The following is a 15572-nucleotide window of genomic DNA, read 5'->3' as shown; positions in this document are numbered from 1 at the left end:
CTCCAAATTGTTGATTTGAGTCTCGGTTTTCTTCCCTTTACTTTTGGTTCCTGTGTATTTTTCTTTATTTCACTTTGCATAGCCTTCACTTTTCCCTCTATTTTGTGACCATACTCAACCAGTTCAGTGAGCATCCAGATTACCGTGTTTTGAACTGTGCATCAGATAGGTTGGCTCTCTCTTCATTGCTTAATTCTGTTTTTGGAACTTTGATCTGTTTTTTTTTTTTTTGCATTTGGGCCATATTTTTTTGTCTGGGCATGCCTGTTACATTGGTAGGGGATGAGCCTTATGCATTCGCCAGGCAGCGCAACCCAGGTCACTGCCTTGTGACGCTGTATGTTGGGGAGGGGTCTGAGAGGGAACAATGCGGGTTTCTCAGCTCTCCGCCAGCTTTCAGTCACTTCCCCTGCTACCTGCAAGCAAATTGGGACCTTCTAGTACTGATTCCTGGGTGGGTGGGCTTGTGTGCATTCTAGGACCCTATGGGTCTCTCCAGCAGACTCCCCTGTGAAGCTGGGAGTTTCTCCTGTCGCTGCAACCCCCACAGGTTTTTACCTCCAGAGGTTTTGAGGCTTTCTTTCCCGGCACTGGAACCCTGGATTGTGAGGTCTGTCTGGCTCCCAGCTGTTCCTCCTGGTTTATCTCATGCAAATGTGTGACCGCCAGGTCCACCAGTGGCTGCCTTGCCGTGTGTCCTCTCACCTTGGCTGCCTGCCTCTGCCCCTCCTACCGGTCTGGATGAATGTTTCTTCTTAGCTCCTTGGTTATCGGACTTCCATACAGTTTGATTTTCTGGCAGTTCTGGTTATTGTTTTTAAATTTGTTGTTAGCCTTTTGGTTGTATGAGGAGGCAAAGTGTATCCACCTATACCTCCATCTTTGGTGTGCACTTTCTTATGTGTTTTCTTTGATACAGTTTTAGTTATCTGCCTGCCTCTGCTTAGAAATTATTTGCCATTAAAACAGGTCATAGATATAAACCAGTTGATCATTCTTATTTAACAGTTATCATGCTTTGTGATGTATTCAAGAAAGCCTACCTTACATTCTCCTCCCAGACTTAACCCTAATGACCTTCCTGTATTCCTCTTGCCAAAAGGTCATCCACATATATGTAGTTAGTATAGGCTAGTCTTGCCACTAAATGGGTATTTTATCAGAAAATTAAGAATAACAAACCACCGCAAAACTTAATGACTTAAACAGTGATTTATTTTCCACTGTTCTGCGGATTGAATGGTTATCTTCTCTGCTTGTTCTTGCCTGTGCTATGTAGCTGTTTTTATTTTATTTTTCCTTTTTTAATGATTTTTAATTTTTCAGTTACAGTTGACATACAATATTATATTAGTTTCAGGTGTACATCCCAGTGATTAGACATTATGTAACTTACTACGTGATCATTCCTTGTACCTGTCTGAAAGGAGAGGTCAGAGTGATGTAATTGCTGACTTTGAAAATTAAGGAGAGGGCTCTGAGCCAAAGAATGCAGCCAGCTCTAGAACCTAGAAAAGACAAGGAAACGCATCGTCCTCTAGATCCTCTGGAAGGAATGCAGCCCTGATGACATATTGTTATAGCCCAATGAGATCTATTTTGGACTTCTGATGTACAGAACTCTAAGATAAATTTGTGTTGTTTTAAACTATTTAGTTTGTGGGTAATTTGCTACAGCGCTCAACAATAGGAAAATAATAAGAATGACCATACCCCTATCTTAAGCATCATTTCAAAAAGAATAAAACACTCTTCAACAGAATGAGAGTCAGTAGAGACTGGGGCTCAGTCTGACTCTGAGCCTTGCTCATAGGCCACAGCCTTATCTTTCTTCTTCCCCATCAGAATTCTAGCACAATCGGTTTTCATTATCCCTCCTTTTAGTCTGCCAAGATATTTTACCAAAGGTATAGAAAAATTTTTTTTTTCTCATGGAAAAAGTTGAGTGCCTTACTTAATAGGCTGTACAGTAATATTTTTCTAAAGAGAAAATTACTAAAATACTGAGTAGAAGAGAAAGAACCACATAACCTTTGATAAACTTCTTTATGTTTGTTACTGTGATCTAGTGCCCTTATATGAGAAAGGGCTAACTTCTGAGACTAGACAAGTGTAAAATTATGTACAAGATGATGAATAGTTTAGGTTATTGGCCTTTGATTAAAATTCAATTTAGAAAATGTTTAGTACATTGTCAGGCCTTTGACCCTCCATAATTCCAAGTTAGGTCTTGGAAGCATAGTATCTTCCATTCACTATACACATTAGGAGAAAAGTTCTCTGATTTCTGCAACTGACAATTCTAGGTCTCAAATTCTAGATTATTTAAGTATTTCTGGCAATTAATGTATAACTACACAATTTCTTCTAATGTTACATTACTTCTTTTGTTTCTATTTTGAGAAGAAACTTCAACCTTAACTTCAGGCTGTTACTTAAAATGAGCAAGAACAACTTAAAAGAAATCCAACTTAAGAAAAGATTATGAAGTATATAAAAATATGTATCAAACATATAAGGGACCCAGAGCTGTCAAAGCTAAGGGAACATAGTAGAAAATTGTAACTGTATAGAATCTGATAAAACATTCATAACATTAAGAAGAAGCACAGAGCCGGCCTCAGCCCTGAGATTGGAGCCCAGTCAGCAACACCAGCCACCAGCCCCACCCATCTGGGTTGAGAAGGCCAAGGTCATACTGGAGACAGAAGAGTAGAGCCTGAACAACTTCTTCACCAAGAGGGATAGGAAGAAGAAGGAGCAAAGCAACTGGGCTGGCAGTGCCCGCATAGTGGGGTAGGCACGGGGCCTGGCCAGGGAGACTGTGGGACTGCGGCAGCCACAGGCTCTGGAGCCACCACCAAGGCCGTCATGAAGGAGGAAGATGAGTGGGAAGAATTTGAGCAAAAAGAGGTTGATTACAGCAGCCTCAGAGTTCAGGCAATACAAATAAGTGAAAAGGAGGATGATACTGAAAAAAGAGAAGATCTGGTTGATAACCAGAAGAAGGAGGTGGTGGTGGTGGTGGTGGTGTAGAAAAATCTTCAGGTCCCTGAAATAAAGCAGCTCCAGTACACGCACCCCTTGCTCCCATAATTTGTTTCAGAAACCCCAGAACCAGCAATTATTAGTGATATGTATAGGCCTCCTGGAGTCAGGTTAACCACAACAAGGAAAACACCCCACGAACCACCCGAAATATACAGTGATGCACAGTTCCCTTTCCTGCAGTCCACTGCCAAACATGTAGAGAGCCCAAAGGATAAAGAAATGGAGAAGTAGTAAGACACTAGGAGTAGTAAGACACTAGAGGAAGGGATGAGGTTTCAAAAAATCAGGCCCTTAAACTTCAGGTAGGCAACCAGTATGCTGTGTTTGAAAAGCAGAAAAGCTGCCACATACAACCCAACTGAGGTTGGTCTTTGCTAACCTTTCTGAGGTAACTAGACCACAGCTAACCACCATGAACAGCTATTCATCATCTAATCTCTGCTGCATATATGGCAGCCTATGCAGATCTCACAATATAAATGACTAGCCCTGTTGCATTATGGAAGTTTCAAGTGCCATAGCTGCTCTTTATGTATATTAAATTTAGGGGGATTTTCATTGTTGTAAGTGTATGTAGATTCAGCAGTGTTCTTTCATAATAATTACAAATAAGTTTTACAGATCAAAGTAGATCGTAAGTTATGAATATAATTTAGTGGATTATTTAGAAGGAATATGCTCTTTTATCTGCCTTTCTGTAGAACTTTTGCTCTGCCTTTGTCTAAAATTGTTCTTATACAGTAGCCTTTAGCTATATGGAGCTATTTGAATTGAAATGTTAGACTCAAACTACCTGACATCTGTCCGGTTTCCCCAGAATTGAAATTGACTTGTTGGACTTGTCTGTAGTTGATTGTGAGTGATAATTGGCTTCAGATATACAGGATGGTCATATATAAAGGGATCAGCATATACAGGGGTATTTCCTGTGAGTTTCTTTGACCTTTTTACCCCATCTCACTGTGGTTCTGGTCAGTAGTCACTTACAGTTTGGTCACTGTGACCCTTCTGTCAAACTCCAGTTGTGTGACCCTTCTGTCAAACACCAACTTCACACACACCCATTCTCTACTAATTAAGATAGAAAAAAAATTATAATCCAGCCAAAGGTTAGAGACTTATTTTTTTGATAGGAACATTTAATACATTAGGAAATGGCTCAACTCAAAGTGAATGGGGATAAGAATAAATAGTGCATTTCAGAGTGCATAGCATCTTACTCTTTTCAGTCATGTCCAGGTTATTTGTAAAATCTGTGTAGTCCCAACAGAGTTCATTTCTTTCTTCATTCAGGTCTTTTGAGAGCCCCAGCCTTTCCCAAGATGTAGCTCAGGGCAACGGATTTGGATCTCTTAGAGGTCTTGCTGTAACAGTGGAAGAGGAAGTGCTTCCCAAGTTTCTTTCCTGCCCCACTTCCTCAAGGCCTACTTCTTTTTAAAGGTCTCAGAAAAAACTGAAACATTGAAGTCTTAGGACATAAGTTCTCATGTAGGCAAACTAAAGGCAACTCACAGATAGGAAATTTAGATTTTAAAGCACTTTCATATATCAGTTTTATCCCTAAGTAAGCACATTAATAATTTTTTTTCATAAACACAAGTTGGTAAGGAATCACCTGCAAAGTTAAAAACAGCTTCAGTCATAACTTCATTGAAATGCCCTAAAGAACTTCCTTTTAATAACCTAATTTAAATTTGTGGTTGTTGAGCAAGTCACCTTGTTATAAAGAGTATTTGAATTGTTTCAGCACTTTCTTTGGCCATTTTTTATAGCTTGTGGTTTCATTAGTGTTTGTTTTAGTTTCACCTGACTTTATTGAAAGAGCACAATTTCATGTTAGTATCTTGTGGTTTCAGAGACATCTTGGCAGTTTTTTGATATCGGTACTTCAAGAAATTCTATATTCTATTTCAGAATCTGCAAGGAAAATTGTGTTCTTTTAATCCATAGTTGCTGTCAGTTATTACTATTAATTCCTACACTTGCCCTGGCATTACATTTTGTTTCTCTTATTCTTCATCAGTCCCAGTAAATGGCACCCTCGTCCTACCACACCAACAGAAAGACTGATCTATTGCATTTTTTCGATGGGTTTTGACTGATATGTTTATCATATTGTTCAAGTTTTCCTCTCAAAGAAGCTAGACTTCTTTCCAGTTGAGCTAAGCATTTGGGGGTGTCTTTCCCTACCCAGTGATGGTAGAAAAGAACTGGAATCAGACTTGAGTATTATGTGGGGGTGGGGAGGTGAGTTTGTGGCAAAGGAACAAAACTGTTACTGAGTAATCATATCAATGCGGACTCCTTTAGAACCTCCGTTATTTGTTCTTTGGAAGATAATGTTTAACATGGTCTGAGAATACTAAAAGTATGGACATGAATTCATATCCCAGTTTTGCCCTACCCATTAATCGAGTGCCCCTGGGCAGTTAACCGCTATGAACCTATTTTCCATTCTAAAGAACTCACTTTTAACCTAACTTTTTAAACTTTTAAATCACTTTTTATTTTCAGGTACAGTTCACATCTGTTAATTATGATATTAATTTCAAGTTTACACCCCAGTGATTAGACATTATGTAACTTACTAAGTGATCATCCCCATAAATCTCACACCCATTTGACACCATACTTACTTATTTGACTATTGACTATATTCCCTGTGCTATACTTTACACCCCCATGACTGTTCTGTAATAACCAATTGGTGCTGCTTAATCCCTTCCCATTTTTCACCCATCCTTTCAACCCTTCCTCCCATCTGGCAACCCTCAAAATGTTCTCTGTAGCTAGGATTCTGTTTCTGTTCTGCTTGTTTGTTTGTTTGTTTGTTTAGATTCAATTGTTGATACGTACTTATTGCCATTTTATTCATAGTTTTGACCTTCTTAAAAAAGACCTTTTAACATTTCATATAATACTGGCTTGGTGATAATGAACTCCTTTATTTAGCTTTACCTTGTCTGGGCGCCACTTTATATGTACTTTGATTTTAAATGATAGCTTTGCTGGCTAGAGTCATCTTGGTTGTAGGTCCTTGCTTTTCATCATTTTGAAAATTTCTTGCAAATCCATTCTAGCCTGAAAAGTTTCATAGAGAAATCAGGTGACATGGGAGCTCTCTTATAGGTAACTAACTGCTTTTGTCTTGCTGCTTTTAAGATTCTCTCTTTGTCTTTAACATTTGACATTTTAATTATGATGTGTCTAGGTGTGGACTGTTTTGAGTTCATATTGTTTGGGATGCTCTGAATTTCCTGTACTTATATGTCTATTTCCTTCACCAAGTTAGGGAAGTTTTCTGTTACTATTTTTTCAAATAGGTTTTCAGTTTCTTGCCACCTGACCTGAAGTCACTTTTTAACCTATTTTTTGAGTATCATTGTGTTTCTTGTAAAAGATTTATAATAGGATTTTATTTTATTATAAAGATATTACTTCTTTATTTTTAGATAAAGGAGAAGGGAGGGAGAAAGTGAGGGAGAGAAACATCAGTGTGTGGTTTTCTCTCGCATGTCCCCAACTGGGGACCTGGCCCTCAACCCAGACATATGCCCTGACTGGGAATCAAACTGGCGACCCTTTGGTTCACAGGCTGGCGCTCAATCCACTGAGCCGCACCAGCTAGGGCAGGATTTTCTTTTTTATTTCATCTATCTCTGCCTTTTGATTGGAGTGTTTAATCCACATAAATTTAATGAAATTATTTGTGAGATAGGTTTATTTTTGCCATTTTGATCATTATTTTCTGTGTCATTTTTGTTTCTGTTTCTTCTTTTTGTGTTAAATAGATATTTTCTAAGTGTTCATCTTAATTCCTGAGACTTTTTAACTTTTTAAAAGTTGGTATTAGTGTTTGCTCTATGAATTACAGTATACTTAGCTTTTCACAGTGTACTTCAAATTAAATACTCTAAATTTAATTCCTCTAAAATATAGAAACTACGCTCCTTTATACCTCCAGCCCCTCTTCTTTTGTGCTAGTGTCATGTGTATTTCACCTTTATGTGAAGGTAACCCTACAGTTTATGCAATTGTCTTTTTAATTAGCTAAAAGAACAAGAGAGAAAAATGTATTTTTTATGTCTTATGTATTTACCCAAGTATTTACTGCTGCTCTTTAGTTCTTCATGTAGATCCCAGTTACCATCTGGTGTCATTTCAGCATGAAGGGCTTCTTTGTAGTATTTCTTGTAAGGCAGATCTGCTTACTGTGAATTCTTGCAGTCTTTGTTCATCTGGAAATGTCTTATTTAATCTTTAGTTCTGAAGGATAGTTTTGCTGGATGTATTAGTCTTCTATTTTCTATTACTGCATTAAATATTATTAGAAATGTAGCACCTTAAAATATTATCTCATCAGTTTCTTTAACTCAGAAGTCTGGGCATGGCTTAACTGAGCCCTTTGGTGGCTCTCACAAAGATTTCAGTCAAGGGCTGTGTTCTCATCTGAAGCTTGGGGTTCTTTCTTGGCTCACATGGTTATTGTCATTTCATTTTCTTGCAGCTGAAGAACTTATAATAGCCTTCCTCTTCAAGACTAGTGGGAAAATCTCTTTGATCTTGTGGAAACTAAAGAGGCCTCTTTCAAACCTGCAGAGGTCACAGTCAAAAATGTACGGCATAGGTCTCTTAACCCTACAGAGGTCACAGTCAAAAAAAATTACAGCATAGGTCACATGTATCCAAGAGATACATTCATTACTAGTATGTGCTGAAATGCCAAAAAAGAACTTAAAACACTGCAAATTTGCATTTAATATTTATGTAATAAAATACATGATTTTTTTTATTTTCAGTAACAATCTAGAAATCATTACACAAAGAAATATAGAAACAATAAAAATTTTTCTTTTCAAATAATGGAAATATGGATAATGCTAAAAAAATTCAACCAAAAAAATGTCTTTAACATTAATCAGAATCTTCAATAACTGGCTTTGCAAAATATTTGTAACAGTCATCACAAACAGTATCGCTATGCTCAACATGTAAATACTTTTCTCAACACTTGCAAAACTATTTTGATAAGTGACTCATTTTGGATGGATAGCACTTAACACTTTTCTTTTTCTACTTGTCAGGGGAGCTGTATCTATGTTGTCATTAGAATTTCCTTCAATTTGTGTTTGAAATAGATGAAGTTTCAGGTGTAAAGGCCTATGCACACCTGGAGAGATTTTTGAGCACCTTTGTATTTGTTCTGACACTAACTGTGTTACAAGATTTCTAATAAATACTCTGTGCTTTATTTTCACACACAGCATATTTATTCCTGCAATAGTCAGAATTATGTAGAATATGATACAGGCCATCTTCTGATGTTTCTGGCCATATTATACCTATTATTTGGTCCACAGTGTCAGCTCCTGACTTTGGTTTGTTGTAATATTCTATGATGTAAGACTTTTGTGAATCTAAATTTATGGCATCATTGAAATGCATACATGAGACTAAAATTAAATTTTTTTCTCTTTGGGGTTGTATGAGATCCAAGTGTGCACTCTGCTCTGAAAACAAATAAGTTGGACTTTTTGGGACTGTTTTTAGAAGACACAAATTCAGGGGAGAGTTGGGTTTTATTACAAATAGTACCTAAATATGAAAGTCACTTCTTTTTCAAGTTGGAGGTAAGATTTTTATCAGTGAACCAGTTATCTGCTGTAATATTACATCTTGATGAGTAAATGGGTTCTGCAAATCTCTTGATTACATCTGCTGGTTTATTAGTAATCAAGTAAAGACTTTTGGGCCACTTATCGTCATGTATTTCAAGATTTCCTGTGTAAAATACTTTTGAATTGACCATAGCAAAAAATTTTATACCATATTTACTGGGCTTGGATGGAATATGTTGTCTAAACCCAATTTGCCTCTAAATCCTGGTAACATTTCATCTGTTGTTATATTCTGTCCCGTAGACTAATAAAATTTACAGTTTTCTACAAATGCTGAGAACATCTCTCTCACAGCCCCTATTCTTCACTTTCAGGCATTCTTAAGCAGGTTAGTTTGTCATCAAACCTGATAAAATTATGAGTAATCTATAGCTCCATAAAGATATCATAAGTCTAAAAAGTTCAGTGCCACTACAATCTGTAGCCCATATACATTCCGCAAATTTAGCCAATTGCTGCCATGTTAACCAGCTAGATATAAGAGGCCTAAAAATACTTTCAATTTGGTTTTGTCTGTTTTGCAACTCTTTCTTTTGAAAACTGGCTTGAGATAGAATTGATGTGTTTATTTGCATATAATAAGATTATATCTAAAATATCTGTGATGATAAAGCAGAGTCAGGGTTCAAGTTCCGTCTTGGTATTTTTTGTGTTTGGCCAAACTAATGGAAGTTGACACAAAATTTTCTACTTCTGTTTTCTAATTTGTTGTCTTACTGGATTTTTCTTATATTTTGATTCTTTATCCTTTACAAAAAAAAATACTGTTCATTCATGTCTAATTCATCTTCACTTCATTAGAAATACTTTGTACAGTATCTGAATCTTCTGAATTAACTTCCACATAATCATCATCTTTTAGATCACTTTCATTTTCACATTCAACTCTGTCATTCTTATCATTGGACTCAAGTAGCATTTGAAAGGGGATAGATTTCAGACCATTGATGAGATTCAGGAAAATACTACAGGGCGCTGATGGCGATTGGGAGAACTGTGTAAGATTCCAAGTTGCCTACTTTGAAGGAGACTGAGGCATTATTGTCCTATGTGTAATGTTTCTTGTATCTTCAATAAATGTCTCTTTTTCATATTACATGGCTGGATACCTTCTGGACACTCTTTCAGTGGTGATTGTGGTTTTGGGAAAAGCCAGAAGACTCAGGGTGCCAAATCTGGGCTGTACTGGGGGCTGAGTCACCTGGGTGATTTGATATTTTGCCAAAAAGCTCTGCACAAGACGTGATGTATGAGCAGGCACGTTGTCATGGGGAACCTGCCAAGCATCAGTTGCCCATAGCTGTGGCTTTCTGAATTATCCAAATAGTTTCTGTGGAAGAACATTCAAGCTTAATGCAAAACTTGATGCAGGTTTGTTGCTCTGCTCGCTCATTTTGAATGTGATGGCCACACAGTACACATGCTCACTCAACAGCCTCTATTGTCCCCACTGACTATTACAGTGGAGTTGTCATTGTTCACACATATACATTCCAGTCCACTTTCCTTGGCTGCCAGGTTATATCGATGTCACACAAACCGTTTTCTTATTATATTAACAATGGTTGGACTTTTCCCAGACAGACCTCATAATTGCTGCTTGCATTCCTCCCCTAACAACATAGCATATCAGGAACTTCCACCACTCAAAGTGGTATAGTAATTGTTTGAACCTTAGGTGTCTCTCTAAAATATAACCTTAATGTCTATAACCTTGAATATCTTAGGTGAATGGAAAAAAGCAGGGACTTGAAACTCTTCATCTATATAGTTGAACATCTAAACTTGAAAACTTGTGATACATAATGGTGTAAGTAGCCATAAAAGTATACTTGAAAACATTTTCTCTTAGCTTTTAAAGTCTTTAAGCCTAAAAGGTTGTCCATGCATGTGATTATCATAATAATGATAAATTATTATCACGACAAATTGCATACTGTCTTATAAAAACTTCCCCCATGGTATTCCAGTATCCTTAATATATCTCCTCCTCCTCACCTGTCCTTGCCAGTATATAAAGTCTGTTAAGTCAGGGACCATATCCATATACTTGGTAAGAGTTCATGGTAGATTCTCAATACCTTTTATGCTGTATAGTTACTAGCATTCTAGGTGACATCAATTTATTGGTTTATGAGACTTCATAATATTTATAAATGTCATTACTTAAAATATCTCATTTACTATACTTACAAGTATGGTTTAGGGGCTAGAGGTGAAGGATCTGAAATAATTTCCTTTTTTACCAACCTCACTACTCAGAGGAAGGGGCAAGGAAGGGTAATTATTAAGGGGAAAACACTAGACAAAGTACTTAGAAGTGAACTTAAATTATGAGAAAAAGATCCAGAATACCCTGCTCTCCAGCCGTGCCTCAAACATTGATTATAGTCAGAGAAAGAGTATGTGTCCAGCCATAAATTTTGAAAATTATACCAACCTAATAATTAATGTATTGAAACCATTGATGACAAGTTGCAACGACCTGTATTCTTAGCTACAGTTTATTACGAGGATTCTTACTATTTCGAGTAAAAACATTTTATGTTAGTATTTGAGTACTTTGAGATTATTAGAATAATCATTCTTTGTGGATTTGCAAAAGGAGTAAAGTATTGTAATGGCACTGGCAGCCAATCTGTAAATTTAAAGTGTGAATATGTTTAATGTCATTGTGTAGTTGCTCTTATAGCTAATTACTCTGACTAGAAGGGAAAGGGGTTGTTTGTTTATTCCTTCCTCACCCGAGGACATTTTTTTCATTGATTGTTAGAGAGGAAGGGAGAGACATAAGCATCGATTAATTTGCTTTCTGTATCTGCCCACGCCGTAGATTGTACCCGCAACCTATTTATGTGCCTGGACCAGGAAACGAACCCACAACATTTCAGCTGCAGAACAACACTTCAAACAACTGAGCCATACCAGCCAGGGCAGGAGTCTTTTAATATAGACTCATGTCTTTAGAGAATTAAGACTCATGAAACACCCTTTTTCATATTTTTTTATGAAAATATGAAGGTATTTCCCAGGTAATATTTCATTCTTTAAAGAAAAACTTCAGCTTTATATTTTATAATATAGGTGGCAAACTTTTTCATACTGTCTGTTTTTAGAGGTTTATCAAGTTACTGTAGAGAAAGGAATTCAATCAAATTACAACTTTTATTTTCAGACTTTTGTTTAGAGTAGAAAACTTTCAGTTCAGCTCATTTTATGAGCTTCTTAAATCATGGATGAATACTTCCCTTGCTGAATAATCCAGAATCAATGATTTTCTAGGAACCTCTGCTACTCAGAACATAGTCAAGAGCTAAAAAGGAAGCAAAAAAAGTAAACAAAGGGTTTAAAATTTTTTAAGTCTGTATACTTTTTATATAAAAAAATCTTGTCTCTGTACTTTTTATTTAAAAAGTTGTAGAGTCTCTATATTTGGTATATATAGTATAAGATAGATATATATATATACACACACACACACATAATATATGTATGAAATACTATCCTCTCAGTCTGCTTCTTGTTTAGCATAATTCTCCCTAAATCAGGTTACTGATTCAGTTATCTATTGCTGTGTACCTAATAACTCTAAAAGTTGGTGCCTTAAAGTAACAATTAACATTCACTTTATCACAGCTGTGCTGTTCGATCAGGTCTTTGGAGGAACAACGGTCTCTGTTCTCCTTGATATTTGCTGGAGCAGCTTGACTGGAGCTCAGAGATTTATTTCTAAGGTTACACAGTTGTATGGCTGGCTGGCAAATTAGTGTTGACTAACATCTAGGAGCTCAGCTAGGGCTGTTGATTGGGTCCCTAATTTTCCCGCATGTGACAGCTAGACTTTAAACAGAATAATGGTGACTGGTTCCAAAAACAAAAAAATTTTTTAAACAAATGTTCCATGAAGACAAGTCCCAATTCACAAGTATTTGCTTATATTCCATTGGTCAAAGGTAGTCACGTGGCCAGGTCAGTATAGGAGAGGATACAGACAGAAAGATACCGAGAGGCATGGTTTATTATAGGCCATGAAATAGCCTGCTACTCTTAAGCACCTCTTCAATCTACAGCAAAGTAACCTCTCTGAAATCAGACATTTTGAAGCCTTAACATTCATAGCCGTTGGCCCACTAATTTCACCTTTAGGGTTTTATCCTAGGCAGAGTATATGAATTCCCTGGATCTGTATCAAGTTCCATTTAGCTCTCATCCGTAGCATTTTGCCCAGGGTCAGATAGCTGGTTAATGCAGGAGTTGGGATTAAAATCAGATTGTCAGGTTCCAGAGCTTTGCGCTTTACCATTGTACTTAATACTATGTCTCATATATGCCATCTGTGCAATCATGTTAACTATATCAAATGAGAGGCTAATAATATATTTAACCAGAATAAAAGTTGCATATAGAAGTCTGAAAGGATATTATCAAAATGAAATCTCTACAAATGAACACGTTCTATTCTAATTTTTTAAAATTGTAAGGATACTTTTCATGAACCTACCGTGCAAACTTAACCTAATATATTCATATGTATTTGTTTTATATCTATTTTATTTCTACCATAATTACTCTAGTACAGATCTCTAAACAGTAAAAGTCTGTGATGAATTATGGTTGTAACTGCCCCCTTATTTCATGCTGTAAATATCTCTTGAGGATGTTTGTTTTCGATCCCTGTAGTCATATATGCCTAATACTATACATGTAGGTGTTTAGAATACACTTACTAAAAAGAGCTTATTAACTAATATTCTTTCATTGGTTTTCACATCAGAGTTTTACTTATAATGACTTTGCATACTATTTCCAGTTCAGTATTTTCACAGTGTTACTTCCAAATTATTATCCTTGAGGAGATAAAATACATATTACTGCCCAGATCTCTCCCTGCTAAACTACAATCACTTGGTGATTTTACAGATTCCTGACCACTGACCACACCACACCCCGCACCACACCGTTTCACATTTGGTAAGTCAAGGGCAGTGGTTCTTGCACCTTAGAATCGCCTAAAACTATTGATGTTCAGATTCTAACCCAGAGTCATTTGAATGAGATTCTTTAGGAGGTGGTATTTGGGGTGTGTGGATGTTTAAAAACTCTAGAGGCATTTCTTATGAGTAGGCAAATTGGGAAGATAAGGAAATAGTTTCCTATAAGTGCAGTAGTTTTGTACTTTTAAAGTTGTTCAGCCCTGACTGGAGTGGCTCAGTGGATTGCATGCTGGCCTGTGAACCAAAGGGTCACTGGTTCGATTCCCAGTCAGGGCACATGCCTGGGTTGTTGGCCAGGTCCCCAGTAGGGAGTGCACACAAGACGCAACCACACATTGATGTTTCTCTCCCTCTCTTTCTCCCTCTCTTCCCCTCTTTCTTTCTCCCTCCCTTCCTCTCTCTCTAAAAAATAAAATCTTTAAAAAGTTCAGAAAACATCTTGGGCTCTTAGTGGGCAGTTTTCTTTCAGCAGAAGTCTGTTGGATTTTGTAAATGTTCATAAACGAATATGAGTGAATTTTTCCTACAGTAGAATTATTATTGCATAAGTCCATTAAAGGTTGCTCATTGAAAATCTTGCATGAGCTTGTAAATGGGTCTTGTTGCCAATTCACAAATGAATATGAGCAAAGAAGGAAAAGTATATGAAATTACTTGGTTTATGCATTAAAGCAGTTTAGATAATTTTTTCTCTAGTGTTTTGGAAATTATACCATAAAGAATACGTCTTTTAAAATAACAGGAAATTGTATCACTGGAGGGCCATATCCTTATTTTTTTTTTTTAAAAAAAAAAAGGAAAGAAAGAAAAGAAAGAAAGAAAACTAAATACCTTGGCTTAGTAACAATCTACATTTCAAAGGTTCACCAGACTAAAAGCTTATTCTTCACTTAAATGACTTCTCCCCAGACATATTTAGAGTTCATCTAGGTTATAAACCATATCTCTAGTTATTCATGCTGTTCCAGATTGGGTAAAACAAGTATCAAAAGTAGTGAAGGGAGAGGTAATAGCTTAAGCACTTCTCAGCTTATCCTTTATCTCTAGATGTAGATATTTGGAGAAATGCAACCGTTTAATGAGAACTGTAGTGAGGCATCCATTTACATCTCTTAGGATTGATTGAATAGAGTATGGTCTATTGAGTATACTTTTGATGTCGTTGCCAGTCTCTTTTTTCAAATGTACACGTGACACTATCTGAAGAAATACTAGAAACACCTAGTAAACATTTTTTTAATATCTATTGTTAAGCTATATTCAGGTGATCACATTTTGAGGCTTGGCTTTCTGCTTGGCTATCAGTGATAATCAGGTTACATATAGGGTATCTGTGAGCTGCTGACTTTAATAGGTCAGCCTGTGTAAGTGTGTAAGACCCAGCTTTTTGGAGACTACTAACGTGGCAGTTTCCTCTGCTTAGATGTGAAGGAAGCACTTGTTTTACGGCTCTGTAACATGGTTTCAAAAATCTGTTCTTTTGTCTATAATGTGTTTGAATTCCTGATGATTTTACCCCATGTGATTAGTAATACTTTGTGGGAAACAGCTGGTTCTCTTATAAAATAGCAGTTTAAGGATATCAGGCACACAGACCTCTCATAACATTTCATCTACTGGAGCTTTGTTTCTGGTACAGTATTATAACAAGTGAACAGCAACAAAATAACACTGAACAGCTTTCTCTAGATTTTTTTTTGGGGGGGGGGGTTCTAGTTTTCTGTACATCCCAGGTATCTTACATAAGCAGTCCATCGCTTTTTCATGAGCTATGCAAAATCTGTCCTCCTCCTGCAAATAAAAAGGCAAGATGCACAGAAGCTTGAGAATTGCCATGACACTCTCCTAG

The 15572-nt window shown here is 36.7% G+C and overlaps 1 protein-coding gene and 1 pseudogene across 1 annotated transcript in view; both read left to right on the top strand.

Moving 5' to 3' along the window:
* SNX3 (sorting nexin 3) overlaps positions 1-15572 on the top strand; it is a 41494-nt gene that overhangs the window by 11042 nt on the left and 14880 nt on the right. The gene's annotated exons all lie outside the window — the stretch shown is intronic.
* On the top strand, positions 2323-3301 carry LOC129067682 (protein CDV3 homolog; annotated as a pseudogene).

Source organism: Pteronotus mesoamericanus, unplaced genomic scaffold (assembly GCF_021234165.1).
Source record: "Pteronotus mesoamericanus isolate MK-2021 breed Mesoamerican mustached bat unplaced genomic scaffold, CSHL_Meso_final contig_20, whole genome shotgun sequence".
Classification (NCBI taxonomy): Eukaryota; Metazoa; Chordata; class Mammalia; order Chiroptera; family Mormoopidae; genus Pteronotus; species Pteronotus mesoamericanus.
The sequence above is the reverse complement of the archived record's forward strand: the minus strand, read 5'-3'. Positions and strand labels throughout refer to the sequence as shown.